This window comes from Chionomys nivalis, chromosome 13 (assembly GCF_950005125.1).
Source record: "Chionomys nivalis chromosome 13, mChiNiv1.1, whole genome shotgun sequence".
Classification (NCBI taxonomy): Eukaryota; Metazoa; Chordata; class Mammalia; order Rodentia; family Cricetidae; genus Chionomys; species Chionomys nivalis.
Window position 1 is genome coordinate 46,983,812 of NC_080098.1, and position 26,583 is coordinate 47,010,394.

At 42.6% G+C, this 26,583-nt stretch overlaps 1 long non-coding RNA gene across 5 annotated transcripts; it reads left to right on the forward strand.

The window, feature by feature from the left end:
• The first annotated feature begins 7,069 nt into the window (after positions 1-7,069).
• Positions 7,070-25,427, forward strand: LOC130886168 (uncharacterized). 5 transcript variants are annotated; one of them, XR_009058221.1, is made up of 5 exons: positions 7,070-8,967; positions 13,405-13,433; positions 14,214-14,345; positions 14,579-15,408; positions 17,693-25,427. It is a non-coding gene; the product is annotated as an uncharacterized LOC130886168 (long non-coding RNA). The 5 variants fall into 5 exon arrangements; XR_009058217.1 differs by lacking the exon at positions 13,405-13,433; XR_009058219.1 differs by lacking the exon at positions 13,405-13,433 and having other exon boundaries at positions 14,583-15,408.
• The last annotated feature ends 1,156 nt before the right edge of the window (positions 25,428-26,583 follow it).

Below are 26,583 nucleotides of genomic sequence, written 5' to 3' on the forward strand. Positions count from 1 at the left end.
ATAAATAAGATCAGAAATGAAAAGGGGGACATAACCACAGACACAGAGGAAATTCAGAGAATCATTAGATCTTACTACAAAAGCCTGTATGCCACAAAACTGGAAAATGCAAAAGAAATGGACACTTTTTTAGATAAGTACCATATACCAAACCTAAACCAAGACCAGGTGAACGATCTAAATAGACCTGTTAGTCGCGAAGAATTAGAAACAGTTATCAAAAATCTCCCTTCCAAAAAAAGCCCAGGGCCAGATGGTTTCAATGCAGAATTCTACCAGAACTTCCAAGAAGAGCTAATACCTATACTTCTTAATGTATTTCACAATATAGAAACAGAAGAGTCATTGCCAAATTCCTTTTATGAAGCTACAGTTACCCTGATACGAAAACCACACAAAGACCCAACCAAGAAAGAGAATTACAGGCCTATCTCACTCATGAACATCGACGCAAAAATTCTAAATAAAATACTGGTAAATATGTATTACTTCCATTGGTTAATAAAGAGCTGACTGGCATGTAGCTGAGCAGGAAGAGATTGGGCAGGAGAGCCAGCTTGAGGATGCTGAAGTATGACAGCACTGTAAGGAGGCACTGCCATGTTGTAGAAGGTACATAAAAAAACATGGCTTAATTTAAGTGTAAGAGTTAGTTAGCATCAAGCCTGAGCATTTGTAATTAATATCGAGTCTCTGTGTTGGTTGTTTGGGAACTGGCTGGTAGGAAAGAAAAGTCCGCCCACAATTGGCACCCAAATGTCTGGTACCCCCATCCACATAAAACCTGAGAAAGCATAAAAAGAGTTCTAAGCACACAAAAACGGAGCCAAATGAGGATTTCTAGTCTCGTGTCTCTCATTCCAGCCGTAGTGTGGAGACGTGTCTACAAGCAGCTGCCCATGAGAGGAGCAAGCCGCCATCCACCATGCATTAAACCAAGCTACACCAGTGGCAGCTGACATAGCAGTTTAACATTCATCTCACATAATCAAAAACCAATACAGAAGCACAGTAAAAACATATCCACACAGAAAAAAGCCTCTGAAAGGGTTACAGTATGTTTAAAATTATACATAGACTTGAAAAAGAAAAGAGGAAGAGTATATACAATCATTGGCTGGGTGGTGGTTGAGCACACCTTTAATCCCAGCTCTTAGGAGGCAGAGGCAGACAGATCTCTGTGAGTTTGAAGCCAGCCTGGGCTACAGAGTGAGTTCCAGAACAGGATCCAAAACTACACAGAGAAAGCCTATCTCAAAAAAATCAAAATACATAAATAAATAAAATAATAAAGTCATTAAAAGGGAATAAAGTAATATAAAATAAAGTCATGTAAAGATGACATAGGGAGTCTGACTACTGTATGTTATTTTGTTGTTTTTAAACTTTTGACTGCTGAGGAAGGAGCCATAGCTGCCAAGAAATACTAGATTATAAAAGCTGCTGGATTAAACCAACCTATATATCTTGACTTCAAAATGGAAGTCAAAAGATATGTTACTTTGGGGAAGAGATTATACTTTTATCTCCACAGGAAATGAAAGGCTGTTGATTCTTTCAAAGTTAAAGATGATTAGGTTTGATTTAGGAAAACTCCCTGAAAATCCTGGCTACAAACATAAAGAAATAAAGCTGGAAGAACTATAAGACATGTGATATCTATTTTACCTGCTGAAACATAAAACAAAAAATCATCTTTGGCTGACTTGTGTACAATGCACAATCTATACTTGAGTTAATGCAGATATGTATGTTACCTTTAAAAGTTTAAATATATTCAGTGCAAGTTGAGCAGACACCAATAAAAGTGGATGACCCAGCACCCAGAACAGCTTCAAGCCTGCTGGTTGACATGATCCAGCCTCACAAACTACTCCAGCTAAGACCTAACAATTATCCTGGTTTTTTCAAGGTTCCCTGGTGTAGGAGGTTCTTCTGTATTTATGTTGCTTTCATTGGTTGAATAAAGATACTGCCTTGGCCTTTTGATAGGGTAGCCATTAGGTGGGTGGAGTAGACAGAACAGGATGCTGGGAAGAAGGGAAGTGTGGCAGATGCCATGTTTCTCCGGCCCAAGATGGACGCTGGTTAGAATCATGCTGGTAAGACACAGTCAAGTGGTGATACACATTAATGGAAATGGGTTAATCAAGATGTGAGAGTTAGCCAATAAGAGGATAGAACTAATGGCCCAGGCAGTAATTTAATTCATATAATTTCTGTGTGGTTATTCCCGGAGGGCTAAGCTAACCGGGTGGCCGGGATGAAAAACCCACTCCTCCTACTACAGTTCCCCCAAAGATACTAGCAACCACAAACAACAGGATGAAGACTAGAATAAAATACCCACATTCCTGAAAGATGGGGTATGGGTGGATTTTGATTATTTAATGACCTATGGATGTTTGTCATTTTTTGGAAGGTTGATTACAAGTTGTTATTAGTCATAGTCAAAAAATAAAGCTAAACAAAAAAGTTAAATCCAAAGATCTGTTTCTAAAGAAAAAAAGGGGGATATGATATAGAAATTATGAGATAAAAGGATAGATTATTGAATCTACTTTAATCCAAAAAAACCTGTTAATTTCAAAATATTTTACATTGGTATAGATTTTGGTTTATTGATACAAATTTAAAGTTAATTTTGTTATACTATATGTATGTTTCTACTCTTGTTTAGGGTATTATGTTTATGCAGTTCATTAAAAATATGATATTTGATTAGGAAATACAAATTAATAGTCAACTATAACAGTCAAACTTTAAGTCATGTTAAGTATGTTTTAAAGGTCATAAATAGATAAATTTAGATACATATATGATCTTCAAACACTTCAAGGACCTACAAAATATGGCATTTAATATGTTTAATAACTTATGGCTTTTCCTGACAGTGAGACATATCACAGGACATTTGGTGTGGGACAGTTCTATATTCTGTCAATTATATTTTAAATAAATGCTGATTGATCAGTAGTCAGACAGGAAGTAGAAGTGGGGCAATGAGAATGGGAGAATGCTGGGAAAGAGGAAGCCCCCATTTCTCCCAGTCCTGCCCAGACCACAGAAGATGCAGGAAAAAGGTACTGAGCCATGTGACTATCACAGATAAGAATAATGAGTTAATATAAGTTACAAGAGCTAATAAGAAGCCTGAGCTAATTAGAAAATCAGTTTATAAATTATGGAGACCTCTGTGTGATTTTCTTTGGGACTTGCCAGCTGTGGAAACTGGGCAGGACAGAAATCCCAGCAAGCCTGCTCCTCCTGTTACAGACATTGTCATGTCCTCCATGATAATAATGGACTAAACCTCTGAAACTGTAAGCAACTCAGTTCCTTTATAAGAGTTGTTATGGTCGTGGTGTCTTTTCACATCAATAGAAACTCTAACTAAGACAATCACATTCTCCAACTGGAAACATGAATGCCTCTTACCTGTCTTCAGTAACACTCATCCTATAATGTACAATAAGGACAGATAGACAAAATAAAGGCAGTGAGGACACAAAAATGAATGTGCCATAGTCCCAGGTCACCCAGGAAGACAGAATTGAATAAAAGGTCTTCATGATAGCCCTGCTGGAGAAAAAGGATACAAGGAACTGTGGAAGGGTGCTTATACGTGGTCAGACTGCCCCCACATTCAGGGACATATGGATATACCACAAATGTTGATTTTCCTAGTTAATTTACATTTTTGTTTGTTTATATAAAATTTGAATTACAAAGATAAAGATAGATAAGTTTAAAGATTATTTTCATTTTTCCATATTTGTTTTAAATTGTAAAATACATAAATGTGTTTGAATTTAAAGTCACAAATTCACATGTGCAAAAAGGAAAGAAAGAAAAGAAGGAAAGGAAGGAAGGAAGGAAAGAAGGAAGAAAAGAAGGAAGGAAGGAAGGAAGGAAGGAAGGAAGAAAGGAAGGAAGAAAGAAAGAAAGAAAGAAAGAAAGAAAGAAAGAAAGAAAGAAAGAAAGAAACCATTAACAAACAACAAAAACCCTTACATGGAGCTAGGTGTGGTGGTCCATGCTATTTGGAAAGCAGAGGCAAGAGGATCATTTCAAGGTCATTCTCAGCTTATTTTTGAATTTGAGACCAGTTTGGGCTGCATTAAACCCTGTCTTAAAAACAACAAAAAAGCCAGGCAGTAGTGGTGTATGCCTTTAATCCCAGCACTCAGGAGGTAGATGTATCTCTGGAGTTCAAGGCCAGCCTCATCTACAGAGTGAGTTCTAGGACAGTCAGGACTGTTACATAGAGAAACCCTGTCTGAAAAAAATCAAAAAGAGCAAAAAACATAAACAAACAAATCAGAACAACTCCCCCTGCCAAAACCCAAAAAAAAAAAAAAAAAACAAAATTCAAAGGAAAAAACAACAAAAAAAATTAAAATAAGAGGGAGACACTGGATATCCTCCTCCGACTTTCACACACACATACACACACACACACACACACACACGCAAGCACACATGCACACATGCGCATGCACACACATGCATGGAAAACAACAATGATGACCAACCATCAACTTTGAGTATGCAGGTGAGCTAACTAGAGGGAAGGTTTGTGGAAATAGCAGTACTTGGGTCATTGTGAGGTAGGCAGGGCCTACAGGGGGAAAAATCACAAAGTAGTGTCGCAGGCCCTCAGAGAAGGTCAGAGCCATTAGGGTGACAACTGCCACAAGGACTCACACTGTCTACCACCCCCCTTGATGTTTGCTTCAGGTCCAGTCTTCCTTACAGCCACCAGCAGGTCAGGACCTCAGGCACAAAAGTTTCCACAGGATAAAGCAGGAGCAGTTCCCTCTCTAACAGAACCCTGAGCTGAGTTATGACTTCTACCCGAAGAGCTGATGCTTGCTTGATTCCACCATCAGGGACCCCCACCTTCAAGGGAAGCTGAATTTTCTTTTCAAAACGGCAAGTGTTTCTGAGGGCAAGTCACCCAACAGTCATTGATTTGAGTCATGAAGGGCTTGCTCCCTGCTAGTAAGCTACCTTTTGGTAGTAGCTTGTTTGTTTTAAGATGTGTCTCATTATAGTTTAAGGTCAAGTTCATTATTCAAGTTTGTTATATAGCTGAGAATAAACTTGAACTCTTGGTCTTCCTGAGTGCTGGGAGTCTAGGTATGTATCACCAGGCTTGTTTTCTATGGGATCCTGGGGATCAAACCCAGGTCTTAGTTCATGTATGGCAATTACTCTATCAACTGAGGTAGCAAGGCTCATCTAAAAGACCATTCTAGGCTATTAATGTGAGCTAGAAAGAGCAGCCTAGTCTAGTTTTGGCTCTCTCTTAGGTAGCACTTTTCAGATTGTCACCAATAAACTGTAAAAGTAGGAGCAGTCCTTCTCTGTATGCCATTTAATGCTATAATTGTTGGAGGGTGTTTGTGCATTTTTGACTTCTCTGTCCACTGTCTGAAAACATTTTCTTTTGAGTGAGATCCTTGTCTCAAGAAGCAAACAGAAAACTGAAATTCATAAGTGAGAAGTGGAGAAGATATCACAAAAACCCTTGCAAAACAAAGAACATACACTTGTCCATGGGTCAATCACCTGTATGCTCTTCCTATAATGGGTATATACCATTCTGCTCAGCATCCCAGTGCCTGACCATGGAGTAGCACTTCCTGGGTTGTACTATAGAACAAACAGTCCACTCAGAGTGCTTTTAAATGATGAGCACAGGAAGCCTCCTTAGAGGCTACGCCCTTAGAGGATGATGCTATGCTGATTCTGCTATTGTTATTCTTTTAGCTCAAATTTAGAATTGACTTTCTGTTAAACATTGCAGCAAGTTAAATTAATTCAGTATGATTACAGCTGTTAAACAAATGCCCGGTAGTGACTGTTTTCTTATTTTAGCAGGTTCCTCAAACCCCTGGAGAAATACCATATAAAGCTTTTTGCTCCGTTGTCACATTAACGCACACCCAAGTTTCACAACAGAGAGCATGTCCCCTATTTCATAGTGATGACCATGACTTAGGGCTTCTGCTGGACTAATTTACTTTGAGTTTTCTCGACTGCACATCATACTAGGTACGATTTACGAATTCATCACTGCACATATGTTAGATTAAAACAATTTCTACCTGGATTAAGGAGAGAAGGAAAGGGAGAAGAAGGAAGGGGGAGGAGGGGAGAGGAAGAAGAGAGCTTTTAAAACCAAAACATGAGCAAGAATTCTTCCACAGACACTTCAAGGATTTTAAGCGACTTGGGCAGTGATGGTTTTAGCCCATTTCTGCATGCAACAGTCAGTTCACGAATGATCTGTCAACTCAGCAAGCAGGGTGCAAACGATTCATTCGGTCTTGAGTTAAAACTGAAGCCACGAAAATGTACACAAGAAACGACTGCCTGGTAGACAGACGTAGCCTGCAGTCCTGCAACCACCGTTAACGTCCTGGGTCATTTGCCTGGTGCCACCTTAGAAACTGTCCTGATTCTGTACAGGACATTGAACGATAACAGCCCACAGGTCAGCTGACTGCTGTGTCATACAGCATTCCTGCAGATACCAGCTCCTGCTCCTACAGATTGCCAGGGAGACGCAGCAAAGCAGAGGCAGGCAGCTAGTCACAAAGAAGCCGAGTTTTAAACTTTGATTTTCCTGCTGCTGCCTAGAGCCTCACACATGAAGAACATTACCTTTGTGTAGCCAGGAGCCGAGCTGCAGTCTGAATGTGCACGGTGGCTTCTGATGTGGCAGCATGAATTCTCAGCTGGGCAGGTACTGCTCGGAGCTTGCTAACCAAACTGTCTCTGGTGGAGCTTGGCTGCTTTTCCACCTCGTATGTGGGGCGGGGAGGGGGGGTGGTTGCTTCTTGTGCCATGTTGTTGTATCTGCAGGAGACAATGCTTGGCATGATTTGTCTGACTCAGGCCTGGGTAACTCACCACACTGGCACTGTGGGATGCCCCATCTCCCATTTAAGGCTGGTCACGGGACTAGCGTAACCCCCCACTCCACAGTTAAATCATGCTTTAAAGGAGAAACCAGACACATTGGCCTAACCCAATCCCAGTTCTTTCTGGATGCAGAACTGCTGTTGCCTAGCAGGGACACAACCAGCCATCAAGTGGAGAATGGCTGGGACTGCTGTCTGTGTGCAGGTGGAGCCTGGAAGAGTGGCAGTCTCGTTTCCGTCATCTGATGACTTCTTATGTTCCTAACTAATTGTGCTTGCTAAGCACACAGTGGTCTGAATTAGTCTTTCTGCTTTGCAGCCCTCGTCAAGTTGGGCTGCAAATCAGGGTGCCAGGAAGCCTACATTAGCCTAGGCTCCCTCCCATGTGGTGCTATGCTAGCTAGCTACTAGGATGGGTCACTCTGACGACAAAGAAAGGTGCTTGACTTCTCTTGGGAGGCGTGGAGTAACATAATTCTTGTTTGAATTGATCTGTCTCTTTGTCTTTCTCTCTCTCTCTCTCTCTCTCTCTCTCTCTCTCTCTCTCTCTCGTGTGTGTGTGTGTGCGCGTGTGCATGTGAGTAAAATTCATCAAACCAAAGAACCTAAGAGATATCATTGTGGACGTGGTTTTTAATGATTTGGGTGGGAGGAGAAAGAAAAAGAAAAATGACAGCCTGTGGAGACAGCGACTTGAGAAAGCGGCACACTGAGGTTATTGCCAATTTGAAACACTGGGTTTGTGAATCCAAGCCCTAAGGGAGTAGCCGGGTAACTGAGGAAGAGATCGTAGATAAAGAAATAAAAATGACAAGCGTAATGGAGGTTCCGCGAAGGGACTGTCGGAGCGTCAGTTCACGGATGGCAATCTCACCAGGCAGAGACTGAATAATTCATAGACAGAAACTACCCTGCCTTCACCTTCCCATTTAAACCGGGCATGAGCTGAATCCCTAATAAATTTCCAAGATAAAGTAAAATGCCAATTTGAATCTGAAGAGCTGTTAAAAGCAGATGTGGCATCCCCGAGTCTTTTGGTATCTTTTCACAGGGATGCTCGGAGGACGGCACTTCATCAGGAAGCACCATCACCAGGGAGAATGCCTGTGATTACAATAGCAACAATAGAATGCCGTTGGATGGTCTCTAATTTACCTAATTTGCTAAGACTGACTGGCTTAAACACCCGTTGTGTGTTGCCATGCCCGGTCCGCCGAATCTAAGACAGAACAAAAGTGGCATGGTGTGTGAGCTACCTTGATTCGCACAGCCTAGGGAAGAGCATTCTCCTAGGTTACAATGTCTCTGTCATCAGCTTTTCTTTCTTTCTTTGCCTTTTTTTTCCTCTAATGGTTAGCCCTAAGTGCTTTTTGAGGAGAAATGGCAAGCCTGTATTTGCTACAGAACAGCACTGACTTGCTAATTTATACACTTTAAAAAAAAATTTAAAATATACAAGCATGTGTCTATTTGAAGGGATGAGAGATTCAGTGTTGGGAGAAAGGTTTAACAAGCCAACTGGGATGGTGTGTGTGTGTGTGCATGCGCGTGCACGTGTGTGTACGCACGTGCATGTGCACGTCTCTCTCTGCGTGTGTGTGTGTGTGAGTGTTTCCTCCATATGAAATTCTTTCCCAGGATTTGTGATCCCTGTGGAATTTTAAGAACCTCTCCGATTGCAGATTTCAGGTAGCACAGCCAGCAGTCACTGCGCGAAGCTCTTCCAGAAAGCCTGTGTGCCTCCTTCCACGATGTGTCCAGGCTTTTCGGCTGCGTGGCTGTGTTTGTGCCTGCTCGGTGGACAGAGTCTGTGCTAAAGAGAACTTTTTGTCTGGCAGACTGTACCATTCATCTCGGGGTGATTGTGCCATTCTGAGGAGGTGGCACAGAATATCCATCCTCCCTGGGGAACAGCGGAAGCATTTAGCAGATGTGGGGGCTTCTGGAATTGTCCTTCTAATAGCGTGGAGACAGCACGTGACTCATGCCAACCAGCAACACTTTTGCATTTGACTATTTCAGGGAGGGACCGAAGGTATGTATGACAGCCATTTGAGAAGGTCCCAAATCTCTCAGTTAAAATTTGGGGATTTTGCTCGAGATTCAGCCCTGATGTGTTCTTTTGTAATTCATTCACCTGGTTTACCCCCTTCTGTATGTTCCCCTACCTGCCCTGCTCTTGTACTAAGGTAAGTTGTGTTTCTAGTAATTTATATAACAAGCATGGATGCGCCTTATCATATGATGTTAGTGGGGACGTGCTTTTGATGTTGTCTTTTCCTCCCATTTTGTTCTCTCTACGCTGGGGCAGACTCATAAGTTTATATTTCTCTGTTTTCTGAGCACAAGTGAAAATGTGGCATTTTGAAGCATGACTTAAATATTGTGTTTTGTTTTCTTTTGTTGTTTTTCTGGCTGAGGACATTCAAGGTTCTAATAGTGTTTAAAGGAATGGGGGAAGCAGTTTTGTGCAGTGAACACTTTGCTTAAAGGTACCAAGCAGTTCGCTGGCCATCACCTCTGTCTTAGCACATTACTGTTTTTAGGGCGCCTGCTTTTCCAGCTTTGGCCCCACTATTGCCACTGCTCCAGAAAGAGGCTCTGCTGGGAGTGACCACAGAGCCTGTGTGAGTCCACACTGCACCCTTGCCAGCACTTCCTGCCCCTGTCTGTGATAAAAATACAGTTTTGCTTATCAGCAAAGGATTTAACTTCTGACGCCTTAAATTGTTTCGAAAGCCAGAGTTTGAGCAGGAGAATCATTGAGTGAGCCAATTGGTTTTTCTGTCCAATATTTAAGCGATAAAAGTATCTTCCAGTTATCTGAGAATAAATGGAATTCAGGCTTTGTCATGTGGGAAGACTCATCAAAACTAATTTTAGGTATTGGGTAAGAATAGCAAGTTGGAGAGCTTATTTTTTTTTAATGATGAACAGATATAGATATCATAGTCTTAGAAGATGAAGGTGTGTTTGGTTTCTTCTGACTATAGGTATGAGAATATTAGTGGTTTGTGTATAATCTCTGTAAGACTCCTTCCAGTGTGCCAGCTGGCCAACACGGCACTTCCCTTGGCTTCGCCTTTTGGGATGCAGGTCTGCAGAGCCACTCACTTGTAGAAACCATTGTTTCTTTAAACTCAAATTTGCTTCACAAACTTTGTTTTTTTAAATGTAAGTACTTTAGGTCATTTTTAATTCACCATTGACAATTTTTCACTATTAATAGATACTCCTCATTTGCTCTAGATATAGATGAACCAGCGAGGGGGAGGATGAGGGTAATGTTATAGCTACAGATAACTGAAGACAAGAGTCCCTGTGAAAATATGTGGAATATGTGGGCAAGAATTAATTTAGGTGTAACCTAACACTAGAACAAACTCTACTGTATATTTTAGCTTTTGTTTAAAATTTTTTAAAAAAATGGTTGTGTGTGTATATATATATTTGTGTGTGTGAGCATAAAACAGGTGCCAATGATGCCTTGTATGCATGCTCCTACCTTGCCAACACTCCAGAGAGTAAACTACAGTTAGAAAGAATGATTGAAAGCTCAAATCGGTTCCTCAGAAACCCATTTATAAAACTCACAGAAACAGAAATGATTCCCACTTTAAGACAGAACGTATAAATTTTGTCACTTGCTAATTAGTTATGTTGAACATCTCTTCATGAGTGTATTTTACATTCCATCTCGTTATTAAAGTCCAGCTTGGAGCAAAAACCCAACCTGAAGTAACTGAAATTCCTCACAGAGAATACATTAACCTTCACTGAACATCTGTGAGCTACTTAGCAAGGCTATGGTGGATGCATTTCACAGATAATCAAATTGGATATTCGTCATCAAGCCTTGTGGCTGGATTTTCCCAATTGAGTTATTTTTACAAGAACAACAGCATAATGTATTTCCCTGATTTTTAAGTGGATAGTAGTAAAAAAAAAATGCCTTTGCCAAATATGCATTTTTGTGTGATTTTAGTCTGGTAGTGTGAAAAAGGCAGGCAAAAACAAGAAACAGGTAAAGACTACCCTTTCATCTTCTGGAGTATTATTTTAGACAATGGTAAGATCAAAAGAGGTTGGTATCTTAACATACAAAGTTAAAATTATTTGGAGGCATGTGTGTCTGTGTGTGGGTATGTATATATAAGTACAGGTACACTTGGAGGTCAAAGGGTGCACCAGATCCCCTGAACTGGAGTTACAGACAGTTGTGTGGTACCTGCTTTGTGCTGGGAACTGCATTTAGATCCTCAGCAAGAGGAATACGCTGCTGACTGAACTCTCTTCTGATTCAAGACTGGTGTCTTGTATCTGTAGAGTGATTTTTCTTTTTACATGACTTGTTTTCTATAGTAAGATTTTTCAGGTGTTGTATTATTGGAAATTTCAAGCGTGTAGAAGAACACAAGAGCGTGGACAGCCATGCACACACCAAGCACCCTGACTGTTTACGTATACTTTCTGGTTCTCACTCTGCATACAGCTATGTGCACACCCACCCTCTATGCATCCATCAGTCTCTGTTTTTAGATGCATCTCTAAGTAACTTGCAGACATCAACACACTCCATCCCTAAGGCTGAGAGGTTTAGCTAGATTCCAAGCTTCCAGGACTCTCCTTTAAGCATATTTTGAGCAGGACTGAGAGTTTTTGAGAAGGAAGCGCCCTTCTGTTTTCATGTGGCACCAAGTATCTCCAGACTTTATCAAGAGTGTCTAGTGCAGCCTCCAAGAGCCTGTGTTTTAAAACTGGAGGACAAAAATCCCTGAGTTTACGATAAAGGGAAACTGGTTAAAGGAGAAGCATGTATGTGGGCCTTTCTCCGGTCTCGGTCTCCATTCCCAGGCCGGACTTATCCACCAAGGATTTCTGGCAATCATGGGGACCACTGGTAATACAGCACAATCGCACTCCCGTGCTGGGTGGAAGAGGTGGGAGGCACAGGCGAGCAGTTTCCAAGGTTGTTCGTGCTCCTGGGCCAGACTTCCCTCCTCTTTCCCACAGGTCCCCGGGAAGGAACCCATGGAATCTTGAGCCATCAGCAGCTGGCCTGCTTGAACTCTTTGGTTGCTCCTCTTCCTCTCTGCTGTCCCCACACCTACCCTTTATGCCCTTCTCCCAACTGTTTCCCCTCCAGATACAAGAGAACAAATTTCCTTATTTTCCCCCAAGGTCATGTCTGTTTCATGAATTTCCTAGCAATGGTTACAGGAGACAAAAATGACAGGTTAAAGAATCACATGATCTCTTAAAGGGATTAATTAGTTTTTCTTGATCTTAATTAAAACATAAATGATTGAGGATTGTCCTCTCATTACTCATTCATGGAGTCACTCCTCCCTCACCTGAACTGGCACCACAGTACTCTAAGACCGGTGTCGGCGCAGGCCCTAAAAAGAAACTTTTCCTGAGCTCCCCACATCTGCCAAGCTTCCTAGGCGCCAGCATCTTTCATAGCCGCGGCCCAAAGCGTTCTCATCAGAAGCAACACTGAGGTCCTGTCCCTTGCTTCTTAGGGATAAGAAGGCTCCCAAAGCCTCCCATTCCAAGTTTGTCACCTACATAACTATAACCATGTCGCCAGCTTGCGGGCGTGTCCCTCAGGCCAGTGCTCTTCCCTGAGCCCATGATGCCTTAAGATTCTCTAGATAAGTAACTGGGTCCGTCATTGCCAGAAGCACCCTCTCCTCTATTCTTTTGAAGTGTTCATTTTCCTGTTCTTCTGAAGTGATATTTGGATATGACATGCTGAGAAGGATCTTAGACTCTGCAGCAACTCAGGCTTACATTACTCTGTCAGGTCTGCCACTTAAGAGCAACCTTGTTCCAGGCAAAACCAGTTTGACCTCTCCAAAATATTGCGATGATTGTTGATATTTTAGTGAATTTCTAATGAATAGTCACTAAACATTTGTGCCAATCTCATATCTACAGGAGGTGTTGACACCCAAGAACTTAGTTGGGTCACCTGATAGACCCCTGGAGGCTGCTCTTTCTTCACCAAATGTTGAGATTTGTTTCTCCTAAAGACCTTTCTATTAATACTTTCTTTTACTAAGGTCTAAAACTACCAGCTCAGTGGGAAGCCCGACAAATGATTAAGTTCTTCCAGGTAAATGTCCTCAATCCAGATGTGTTTGCAAGGCAGAGGTCAACTTCTGATGTCATTCCTCAGGTTTTCTCTACCTTTTTTTGTTTTTGTCTTTTGAGACAAGGCCTTTCACTGAGCTTGAGACTGGCCAGTTAGCTTGGGCTGACTGACCAGGGAGTCCCAGAGATCTGCTTGTCTCTGACTCCTAAGTTCGGGGATTGGTCCTTCTTTCTCCTCCCCCCTTCTCCACTCCCCTCCACTCCCCTCCTCTCTCTTTCCTTTCCTTTCTCTCCCATTCCTTCTTTCCATTATTTACCTCCTGCCCTCCCTCCTCACTAACCCTGGCTTTTTCTGTCTCTCTTCCTCTGTCAGGAATTGTACCTACAGCCCCTACCTACTAGGTGAGTGTTTCCACACTGAGCTATACCCCCAGTCTAGTCTTTTCATCCCAGGAAATACAGTAGATGGCAAAAGTTATACCAGGGAGCCGGGCGGTGGTGGCGCACGCCTTTAATCCCAGCACTCGGGAGGCAGAGGCAGGCGGATCTCTGTGAGTTCGAGGTCAGCCTGGTCTACAAAGGGAGTTCCAGGACAGGCTCCAAAGCTACAGAGAAACCCTGCCTCGAAAAACCAAAAAAAAAAAAAAAAAAAAAAAAAAAAAAAAAAAAAATTATACCAGGGAAACGCATCCTGTAGACCTAGCAAAAGGGACCCTTGGCTAGGCCCCATAGTTCATAAGGACACAGCTTGCCCTACTGTGGCTCTTGTAAAGACAAAGAGTGAGTGGAAGAGGCAGATGTGTCTACTTGGAGCCTGAGACGCTCTCTGTGTACAGACGCTGGGGTCCTAGGTGGCCTGCATGGCTTCCTCTTGAGGGCCTTCCTCCTAAGGGTGAGCTATACATGTGCTCCTGGTGCTGACAGGTGGGTGCGGAAGGGCTCTAGGTGAGATGAGTGTCCCCATACATGGGGAAGGACTTTCATGATGTGTGAGAGTCAGGAGTGTGCAGGAGTGGGGTGGTAATGGGACTGGAAGCTATGTACCACACTGTTGAACAATCTGGTCTGGACTGCTATGTGTAAGGGAGAATATGGATGTGATTCTTGCCTGCAAAAGGGTGTATTTGTGAGAGTCAAAATGTATCATTAGCATGCTGACTTACTGTGTGCTTTTTGTCACAGAGTATAAAAGACACGGTATGACCCCTGCACCTGTACTCTCCTCCACCTGGGTCTGACAAACGCTGGCCTACAGCACAACCACAAGAAGCCTTTGCAGATTCCTGAGAAGCCAGTTGGTGTGTAGCTGTTTTTGTGAGTCACTAATTTTTTACTGTTAAAACACAGGGAAGAAAAATCTAGAAAGTCCATTTGATAGTTGAAGTTTGCAGTCTATATAGTTTTTAAAAGCTATAAAATACTAAAATATGAATGTTCATGCTTGTTCTAATAAATTAACATAATTAATGACCTCTTTCATTCTTCCTTCCATCCTTTCTTTCTCCTTCCTTCCTTCCTTTCTTTTTTTCTATTAATGAATCAAAAAGGCAGACTGGATTTTGCACTTGATGCAGCCCCCAGTCCAGCACCTGATGAACTGGAAAGACAATGGTTATCATCATCACACTGAAGAGGAAGCTCTGGAGCCAGTGTTTTGAGCTATCTCACGAGACAATCTCCCTTACCCACTGTTGACTGGTATCCGGCATGAAACAATGAACTTGGAAGATGAAAGGGTAAGGGATACTCCATGGGAGAACAGTCATTCCTTCATAAAATACTACTTAGAGGAATTTCCTCAATTGGCTTTTCAGAAGAAAATCCAAGGGATAAGAAGACAAAAGATTTAGGAAATACAGGAAAGCGGTATGCCTAAGACTATGAAAGCATTTTACATCCACAAAGTTATACCTATGCGTTGCTAATGTAGGGTGACATAGGTACCACAAGGACTGACGTGATGGAACCTGGAGCCAGACAACCTGGATCTGAATTCCGACTCCTGCTTCTTATCTTTACGACCGCCTGTGGTTTGGATGTGGTTTGCCATATTCAGAAGCATAAATTGAAACCTGGTGTTGGGGAGATTGTGCCTTTCTTGTGAGACTAGATTAGTGCTCACAGGAGAGGCTTAGGTGGGTGCTGAAAGAGCAAAGGGGCAGTCTTTGCGTGATGCAGATACATGCTAGCACACTGCCCTTAGATTTCCAGAACCGTGGGCCAAATACACAGCGTTTCCTCAAGCAGTGCTCAACTCAGGTAGTCTGCACAGCAACAGAAAGACTAACCAAGTGCGGGTGGAACCCTCTTTGCTGCTCCATGCCTTCCAGAGATGCTCATCACAGTGTCTTCCTCACAGGGAAGGAAGAAACACACCGTAAGTTTATATTTGTGAAGCAAAAGAGCATGCCCAGCAGGCGGTGGGTTTAAATGACAAAACGAAAAGGTGGAGAAACTAAAGTCCAGAGAGGTTAGCCACTAGTTCCCAAACACACAGCAAATCAGTGAAATGTCTGGGATGTGGCAAAGGCGTTCAAACCTGAGGCCTGGTTCAGAAAATTGCACATTGCCCAAGAGCTGATTTTGATCAAGACACAGGTTTGTAGAATTTGTTGCTTCTCATCCAGGCAGTGGTAGTGCACACTTTTAATCCCAGCACTCAGTAGGCAGGGGCAGGCGGATCTCTGTGAGTTTGAGACCAGCCTGGTCTATAAGGACTAGTTCCAGAACAGGCTCCAAAGCTACAGAGAAACTCGGTCTCAAAAAAACCACAGGGAAAAAAAAGAAAAAAGAAAAGAAAAAAAGAAAAAAAGTTTTTGCTTCTCTAAAAGAACTTTAGGAAATCGCCTGGTGCTGGATCCTGGTAAACACTGATGTTTTTCACTATATCTTCTGTATCCTGCATTCTTCCTTCCTATGTTGTGATTTTAAAGGCTTTTCAAGTTCATTATCTAAGATTTATTTCGATTTTAGTTATGTCTGTGTGTCTATGAGTTTATGAGTGTGAGAGCTGGTGCCTGAGACAGGTAGAGACTTCAAGTCTCCCTGGAGCTGAAACTATAAGAGGTTGTGAGCTGCCCAGCGCTGGTGCCAGGTACTGCTTCTAACCACTGGTCGGACTCTCTAACCCTCAATTCATTTCTAAGTCCCCACCCAGCAGGTCTGTGGAGACAAGCCACCGTCACTATCTTCCTCGTGTGTTAGCTGTTCTGGAAAAAGGGCAAGTGATATGCAATTATACATGTGCACACACAAACACACAGCACACACATAAACTTATGCTCACAGATGCACTCACATGTGCACGCACACACATACACATGCACGTATGTGTGTGCACACGGATACAAACATCCTTGTAGTGGGTCAAGGGATAGCATGATAAACTAACAGAACTGTAAGAAGAAATGAGGAAAATCTACAATAGCATAAGAGAGAACGTAACCCCACCACAGTCCCCCTGCTTCTAAGACAGGCATGGAGTCCATTATTAAATTTTACACAACTAAGTAAACTCCGAGATAGATATTACGTTGCACACTCCTGCTTTGTAGATGACCTAAACATTAGCATATCAAGGGTATGTGTTAGGGATATTTTTTGGTCATAGAGTGTTTACCCTGCATGCAAGACCCTAGGTTCAATCCCTAGCACTGCCAACCCTCCCTCCCCCCCCACACACACACACTCCAAACCCAAGAAGTGTGCAACAGGTCTTTTGGAGCTAGTGAGATGGCACATAAGGGTGCTTCCCACACTGCCTTAGAAACCCTGAATTTGATTCCTGGGACCCAGATATGTAGAAGAAAAGTGAAAACAGTTTCACAAAACTGTTCTGACCTCCACGTGCATGCGTTTGGCACACACTACGTAAGTAAATGAAAGTAATGTATATATAAAGTGGGTTGGCGAGACGGTTCAGCATGTACAGGCATTGGCCCTCAGTTTGATAAACCGAGATGGAGTCTCTGGGTCCACTGAGTGGTTGTTTTCTTGCCCCAGTTTTAGGGTTTGACCTGGCTGGGATGGTGAGGGAACGAAGAGAAGACAAACACACAGACAGAAAATAAGAGACCGGGTGGACCGGACTTTCTGCCGGAGAAGTCACAGCACCCTGGAAGCTCAATGTGTTTGTTATAGGCAGCTGAACAGGGTGTTATTGCATGCAACTGAACATGAACAAGGAGGCAGGGTCTGAGGTACTGTGGTCCTCGGCATGGCTGTGTCCTTGTCAAACAAGACAGACCACTCAAGACTTCACCCATTCCTTATGACAGTGGAAAGAAGGATGTGACTTTTGCAACTTGTTCCCTCATCTCTGCTCATTCAACATGGCACACACTCCTGTCTGAGCAAACAAAGACAACATGTCTTTAAAAGCGGGCAGAAACACCTTTTGAATAAAGGGTATGCTTCCTAAATTCTAAAACAGTTTTTTAAAACTGAACTTTTAAATGACTGTATATTATTCCAATGTATAATCCCTGTTTATTAAAAGGGATTAAAAGTTTCTCTAGTGCTCATTATCATACATGCAATCAGATGACTGATTAGAACATTGGTGTTAAACACTGAGAGTATTTTGAGGCTATATTGCATCATTTATAGGCTGTAGTTTCATTTTACAGCTATAGCTGTCTTTCTTCCCCTTTCTTTCCAAGGGCCTCGGTGGAGCTTTAGATCTGCACCCTGGATGTCCTGGACCCAGAGAAAATGCAACAGACTCTTGCTATGCAAAGCATGTTCCTGGGAGAGTGAGTGATGGGAAGCACCGCCTACAGGAAGTCATAGGCAGGACAGAGATGATGGAGGCTTGGCGCTTGCAGAGGGTCCATGATACTTGGAGATAGGGAAATCAGGTCTGGTTCCTCACAAGGCTGGGATGGCAGAACTTTGGTTGGGAGACTGAGGATGCCTGGTGAAGACCCTGCACCCCTGTGGATCAAGCAGGTGTGAGACAAGCAGAGGGGATGACGGTTACCATAAGTGCATAGACGCCAACCGGGAGCCATCTTACCTAAATCTGTATATGGGCTGTTTTCCACAACTCTGAGTAGAGGAAGAAAACTCAGGAGAAAGAAAAGACTAGGCACCAAACCTACACCTGCTCGTTTCCTTAGGATATGTTCATGCAAACAAAATGAACTCAAGATTCCGAATGACTTAAGGTTTTCTGCAGGCAACATTCTATTTGTATTTTTCACATCTATGCTACATCTATTTATCTCTGACAAAATGTTATTAGGGAAAGGCAGGAGAGCTGAATTAACCGAGCTAATTGATCATTAAGTATAATCGTCCATTAAGTACAAATTTCCATTTATAATCTATTTCATCCCAGAGGATTTCAATTATTAGATTGCTGTATTGATATGCTGAGGAGTAATCATTAAGTGTGTAAACAAACAATATAAATTTCCACACGAGAAAGAGAAGAATATTGATCAATTATGCATATTGTCAGAAAATCATCTAGAAGGGTGAAGACAGCACGAGACTAAAGAGAGGTGAGTCTCATCTCAAAACCTATCTGCCACCTCTTGGCGTCTTCTCAATGGTTTCAGAACATGACCCCATGCTGTGCTCAATGGTTCAGCCGTGTGTATTCAAAAAAGTGACTTAACTCCTGTGATTCTCCAATGTCTCTTTCATAAGCAACAGGTAATGCTGAGACTCATCTCGAAGGGTTTCTGGCAGAAATAAAAGAATTAAACTTGGAACCTTCTAGAAACATTCTTGGTGTCCCATGAGCCTATGAACATCTTCAGGAGCACGGAGCGCAATGTCCAGCCTCTGGCCTCACTCTCCAGCATCCCCTCTCCCTGTCCTCTCAGCTCCCATGATCTTGTTTTTCCTGCCTTTCCAGGCATCTTTTCTGTCTGGAATGAGGTCCTCATGCCTTTCTTGTTGAACGCTTCTCCTGGATAAGGAACAAGGATTGCTAATCCCCGCTTCTGTCTACTCCCTGCCTTGGCAGACCAGCGTTGGTAAGAAGATAATGGCCTTCTTTGCAAAACCCTTCAGTCTGAGCTGGACACATCTCAGGGCCCCGTGCAATAATTAGCAGAGTATCTTAGTGGCTCCAGCATAAGAAAAATCCCTGAGGTCAGGGAGCATGCACATTTATCGTATTTGCCGGTCCCTGTTCACTGTGGCTATTTTAGGTACCCAGTCATGGTTTCTGTCTGTTCTGTCTGGTTTCCCAACACTGGGGATCACACCCAGGGATGATACATGACAGACAAGCACTCACCACTGAGCTACCAGTCCAGACTCAACCATCATCTTTTGAACAACTTCATTTGCCATCATAATGTGGATCAAGAGACAGGGTACTTTGTATTAGTTTTGTTTCAAGTATTCTGCCTACATTTTATTAGACGCACATGGAGCAACCAAGCCAGAAGTAGTGACACTTTCACAGATATTCATGAATTATAGTCTCAAAAAAGATGCCATGTGGTACCCAGGATAGGTCCGTAACCAGGATGGAGGCAGCAAGATATTGGGCAAAAAAATGTGGCATTCAAAATGGGTCCCACCCAGCGTTGCAGATGAGTTGTGTGACTTGCTTGCTATCTCTTGGTCTCATTTCTTAATTTAAGAAATGTATTTAAGGTCTGGGGAGATGGCTCAGTCAGTCAAATGCTTACAGAGCAAGTGTGAGGATCCGAGTTCGTTCTCAGAACGCATGTGAAAAATCTGGGCAGGGTAGAATGTGACTGTAATCTCACAACTGAAGCAGAGATAGGGGGATTCTGACCAGCCAGTGTAGCCTATTTAAGAACTTCAAGACCAGTGACAGATCCTGTCTTAAAAAAAAAAAGGTGGACAGAAGCCGGGCGGTGGTGGCGAACGCCTTCAATCCCAGCACTCAGGAGGCAGAGGCAGGCGGATCTCTGTGAGTTCGAGGCCAGCCTGGTTTACAAGAGCTAGTTCCGGGACAGGCACCAAAGCTACAGAGAAACCCTGTCTCGAAAAACCAAAAAAAAAAAAAGGTGGACAGAGCCTAAGGTAAAACATCCTAATTTGTCCTCTGGCTTTCAAATGTATTGTAACCTGATAGTCATTCCTCCCCTCACGCACACACATGCATAGACATACAAATATATATATATACACACATATATACACACACACAACTGTAGCTAGCTGCAGCTACCTTGTAATGTGAGGAGGTGTCATCGTAGCACAGATTCCCAATATTCCAATACTTAGAACATCAGCTCCTAAGCAGATGCTCAATAAAAATCTGTTGGCGCTATGAAATGAGCTGAAGATTATTGGTGGTGTATGTCACAAGGTTGCTAGCTGTCAAAACTCCATAGAAGCAGCGGATGCTGTTGTGTTTTGCTCAGTAAATTTAGAAGTGCAGAAAGAAAAAATGAGATGGAGTTTGGCTCGGCAGGTAAAGGCGCTTGTCTTTAAACCCGATGACCTGACTCCCATTTCTAGAACCTACATGATGGAAGGAGAGAAGCAATTCCAGCTGGGGAGTTCTGCATGTTGTGCTCTGCCTCCTCATTCATTCATTCATTCATTCATTCATTCATTCATTCTCTCTCTCTCATACACACACACACACTAATTTTTTTGTTTGGCTTTTTGAGACAGGGTTTCTCTGTGTAACAGCTCTGGCTGTCCTGGAACTAGCTTTTGTAGACCAGGATGGCCTCAGACTCACAGAGATCTGAATAAACGTAGTTTTTAAAAATTGGAAAAAGTTACTTTAAAAAAAAGCAGGAGATGGGCAGCGACTGAGAGGTGATAGCATACACCTTTAATCTCAGCACTCAGGAGGCAGAGGCAGGTGGATCTCTGAGTTTGAGACTAGCCTGGTCTACATTACAAGTTCCAGGATAGCCAGGGCTTTACAGAGAAACTCTCTCAATAAACAAGCTAACAAGAACAACAACAAAAAACCTAAAACAAATAAAATTCAAAACCCGAAAAGGGCTGGCAAGATGGCCCAGTGGGTAAAGGTACCTGCGGCCAAGCCTGAGAACTGGAGTTTGATCACTGGGACCATACGATGGAAAGAATTGACTCCTGTAGGTTATGAGTGCTGTCATAATACATACATGTACACACACAGCACATGGACGTCATAGCACATGCTACACACACAAATAAATAAATGTAATTAAAATTTAAAAAATAAGTATATGAAAGAATTTATTTGTTATTAAGAAAAAAGTCCCATGTCACATAAGATTGTAGGGGAAGAAGGTGTAATTAGACTAGCTTTAAACATGAGGTAGATGCCTTAAAATCCCTGCACTCGGGAGGCAGAGGCAGGCAGATCTCCATGAGTTCGAGGCCAGCCTGGTCTACAAAAGTTAGTTCCCGGACAGACTTCAAAGCTACAGAGAAACCCTGTCTCAAAACACCAAAAATAAAATAAAATAAAATGATGTATTGGTCATTTCTACTCTCTAGCTAACATATCCAGGCTGGCCTGGACCTGTGGAGGGCTGGTGTAGCTCAGGTCGCTGATGCACGACCTGGCACCACATTGCAAACCTAATGGGAATTCATCCTGCTGCACTGTCTCTCTCCTACTGCCCGGGGCATGGAGCCAAACCTATGCGGCAATGGGAGCAAAAATAAACCAGGCGATCTCCACACACGCACCAAGGCTTTGCAAATGTGTATACAGAAATAAGCACAACCTATAATCTTGTAGAATACTATACCTAATGAAGTTTTGTGACTGTGTTGTAAAATGCCCACAGCACATTCAAATGATTCTGTCACATCTACCTGATAGGATGTTAGATCAGTTTTCAGATAAATGGTCCATATGCATTCTGGTAAAGTGAAGCAATGTTGAGTTTCTGATATCTTGCTTGTACCTCATTTATTGAGTCTTTTTTCTTGACATACCCGGAATCAACTGTGAACAAGAGGTACACCATTATTCCTAGAACTGAGGAGACAAATAGACCTTGGAAGTTTTCCAGTGAAGACTGAGGTGGGGCATGGCCAGCAATTCCTCTCTCTCTCTCTCTCTCTCTCTCTCTCTTTGTGTGTGTGTGTGTATACATAGATTTTTTTTTGAGACAGGTGTCAGGTTTCCTACTCTTGAACTTACTATGTAGTTGAATGTGACCTTACAGGCACACACTGCCATGCTCATACGGAGATGGGGATGAAACACAAGGCTTTGTGTACACTAAAAAAAATTTCAGCAAATGAAATACATTCCTAGCCCATAATCCTATATTTTTATTTTCATCTATCTATCTATCTATCTATCTATCTATCTATCTATCTATCTATCTATCTGTTGTGTTTTGTATGTGTATATGGTGTACATGTCATGACATGTGTAGACATCAGAGAACAATTAGTAGAAATTTGTTCTCTCCTTCTACTATGTGGGTCCCAGGGTTGGCAGTTAGCACACGTACATGCTAAGCCATCTCACTGGCCCCATCCTTTGTTTGTTTTTATACAGTGTGGTACTTTAAGGGGGTCACAAATGTGTAGTTTTGAGTTAGTGAGTTGAATGATGATCATATACCTAATGAAATCACTGGATAGTCTTCAGGCTTCAGGCAACGGAGCCTCTAAGTCTCTAAGACACAGAGGCTATTTCTCTACTCAAATCTCTTCAGATTCAGAAAAACGAGTAGCCTGGCTTGTGTCTTTGGGATTGTTTTCATATAGTCCAATGAAAGGACTATTCTAAATAATACATGGAACTTGGTTGGCTGATTCTGTGGCAAATAACCACTGACTATCCTGACAGTGGATCCTAATTGCTTTTTTCTTTCCTGCCTCTACTACAGGTGCTGGAAATGTAAGTCTCCATGTCCCCTCTTCCTTAGTACCTGAAAGTGAAGACAAGAATACTCATTGTTCACTAGCTACCAAGGGTGATAGGGGGCAGGGCTGTGGGTTCTCGTGAGGGAAGATGACTACCCTATGTGGCGGTACTACTTTATCTTTCTTCTCTCAAGTGCAGATGAGGTACCTGGAGTAGTGGTCCCAGTGTCCAATCACAAAGAAAAGACAAGATCACCCAAGGCCATCAGTTCCCATTTTTTATTGTTGTTATTGCATGTGCATGTGGCATATGTGCATGTGTGTATTGTGCTCATACATTTTGAGTACATATTGTGTGTGGGTGTGTGTGTAAGCCAGAGGTAGCTCCAGCTATCCCATCTCCACCTCCCTAGGGCAGGGACTACTGGCAGGCCACTATGCCTGCCTGACATTAACATGGGTGCTAAATATTTGAACTCTAGTTTGCACACTTGTGAGACAATCACTTTTCCTATTGAACCATTTCCCCAACTTCCATGAGCCCTAAATTTTGAGTCCTTGAACCCCTACTGGTAGCTACTAGCCTCTAAACTCCTGAGAGAAATTGCCCCCTACCCTGTTAGACCACCCTTGGGTTTTATATTGTTTGAAGTTGACATCAAAGTATCTTGAGTTCGCCTAAAGATTTCATGTGACAGCAAATATATAAATTCAATTAACTGCAGCAAATAGGTCACTGTTCTATTTTGTAAGGTTCTTCCAATGGCAGTGATGTCAGGTACTTGAGGACACCGGTTCCTTTGTTGCCTTTCTCTGCTAATTCTTTGTCAGCCTCTTCTACATCCTATCCATAAATCTCTAGGTCTATTTTTCTCTTCTTCTAATTATTATTACTATTATTATCATTATCATTATTATTATTAATCTCCTGGAGCCCAACCTGGCTTCAACCTGACTATTTAATTGAGGATGACCTTGAACTTCCAATCCTGCCTCATCCTCCAGAAGTCTGGGACTACAGGTATGTGTCACCATGCCTAGTTTTATGCGCTGTTGAAGATCAAATCCAGAACCTTACAAATGCTACTCAAGAGATCTACCAACTGAGTCCCAGCTCTTAGGTCTGCTTTATTCTTAAAGACACACTTAAAATCCATCACTTTTTCTGTAAGCTGCACCCTGCCTACACCACGGTTCTCCAGAAGAACACTTCTCTGTGCGGTCACTACTTAGACTTTCTCATGACTTTTCCACTATGGTTGCTTTATCCCACTGTCTCTGTCAATGTACTGACATCTCAGTTTCTATGTGTGCGGGGGTGGGGGAAAGACAGTGATAACATTGTTTTTCTTGGTTTGATATTAGCTTGAGAGATGGTGGTCACTGGATTCTCCTGTCTTAAGTTCTTCACAGAACAAATTATTGTGTTACAGTGGAAGTAACCTGCGCCTACATGACAGTGACCCTGCAGAAAGGGAGCGAGGAACACCGGATGGGACAGAGACGCTGTATTAGTAGTCTCTGGCCACTTTGTAAATGTTCTACAGCTTGACTAGGCTATTCCAGGTGCACATGGACCTTCTATGAATAAGGAGCTGTTTCTACCAAGTTCTGCAAAAATTCATTTAAAAAAATTCATTTAAACACAAGTCAGTTATGAGTGCTTATTGCTTTTTAAGAGAGTTCAGTTCCCAATACTCATGTTGCATACCTTCAACTCCTGGAGACCTAATGCCTCCTCAGGTACAGACACACATACACACACACACACACACCAAACAATTAAACTCAATTTCTCTTAGCAAGCAAAATTATCCTTGAAAATACGTACTTAAGCCAGACAGTAAAATCATGTCTGTTTTCCCAGTTCTCAGGAGGGGAGGCAGAAGGACTGCCTGTGATGATTCTGAGTTACATAAGGAGTTCCAGGCCAGCCTAGGCTACAATGTAAGACTTTGTCTTCCACTCATACACAACCCCCACCTAAGAAAGAAATCAAATAACTGCTACATAAAGGAGATGGTTGACTTTTGTTTGCTCTAAGGTCAGTTCAGAGTCTTCCTTGAAAAAATAATGGCCACTTTGGGAGGGAGCTATCTCAGAAAGCTCATGTCTGCAAGAGACTAGGGGGAAGATGAAGGATGCTGGGGTCATGCGAAGAGCATGGAAGCCCTCACGGATGGCTTAACCTGCCCAAAATGAGGCCAATTTGAACACTGTGTTATATTATTTTACAAACAGTTTAGCCCAACCAATAAAGCGGGGATGCAAGAATCTTTACATAGGATAAACAAACTAAGAAATCTGAGTCATCAAGTATATGACTCCTCCATATACTTAAGCCACAGAGGAGGTGTGCTGGCTGCATTTATGTCAAATGACAGCACCTGTAGACATCAGGAGGCGGAAACATCAATTGAGAAAAAGGCCTCCATAAAACTGGGCTGTGGGCCAGTCTGTAGTGCATCTTCTTAACTAGCAATTGATGGGGGAGGACTCAGTCTATTGTCCTTGGAGCCATCCCTGGGCTGGTGGTGCTGAGTTCTATAAGAAAGCAGACTGAGCAAGATACCTAGGGCAAGCCAATAAGCAGCACCCCTCCATGGCCTCTGCATCAGCTCCTGCCTCCAGGTCCTTGCCCTGTTTGAGTTCCTGTGCTAACTTCTTTTGATGATGAGCAGTGATATGGAAGTGTTAGCCAAATAAACCTTTTCCTCTACAACTTGCTTTTGGTTATCGTGTTTCATCTCAGCAGTAGAAACCCTAGCTTAGATAGGAGGGGAGAGGAGTAACTGTGTGGCCTTTGGAAACAGACCTGAATATCTCCAGAGGGGATGCAAATTGAAGATACCCATCACCTAAAGGCATAAGTGGGGCAGCAGCCCTGTGGGTTTTTCCTGTGATGTCTAGCCTGTACAGGGAACTCACTTTGACTCTGCAAGTATGCCAGGCTCATGGAGTAAGGCTGAGCTCGTTTCCCACAGAAGGAAGGTGAAGAGTGTGGTGATGCCTTGATATTGACGGGGTTAGCCTGCCCTCCTCTATCCTTACGCTAGTTTTCCTTGACACTGAAAGGGATGTGAGCTTCCGGGGACTGGATCCTGTTATTTTAAGCCCATCTCTGAGACCCCTGGTGGGATTTTAATTCCCCTCCCCTGCAGAGACTTGAGGATAGTCATGCACCCAGTGTTAGTTTTCTGACTTTGATGGTTGTGTTGTGGTTTTATAGAAGAATGTCCCGTGAAGGTACGAAAATGTACACTAAAATATTCTAGGTGACAGGACAAGAGGCTGCTACCATGCTCCTGGATGGTTCTGGTAAAGAGCTATTTGTACAGTCATCCCAACATCTCTGCAAATTTGAGATAATTTTGAAAGATAAAGTGTGAAGCTGGGTGGTGGTTCACTTTTGTAATCCTCGCACTTGAGAAGCTGAGACAGGAGAACTGCCACAAGTTTGAAGCTAGCCTGGCCTGGCTGTGTAGTAAAACTCTGTCTTTTAAAAGCAGACAAAATCTCCCAAACAATCCTCCAATCCCCCCAAAATTATAAACAGTTTCAAAGCAAACAATGACTTATTAAAAAATGTTATCTAACTCAGAATTTTAATATTTATTTATTTATTATGGATACAATGTTCTGTCTGCGTGTATGCCTGCAGGCCAGAAGAGGGCACCAGACCCCAGTACAGATGGTTGTGAGCCACCATGTGGTTGCTGGGAATTGAACTCAGGACCTTTGGAACAGCAGGCAATGCTCTTAACCACTGAGCCATCTCTCC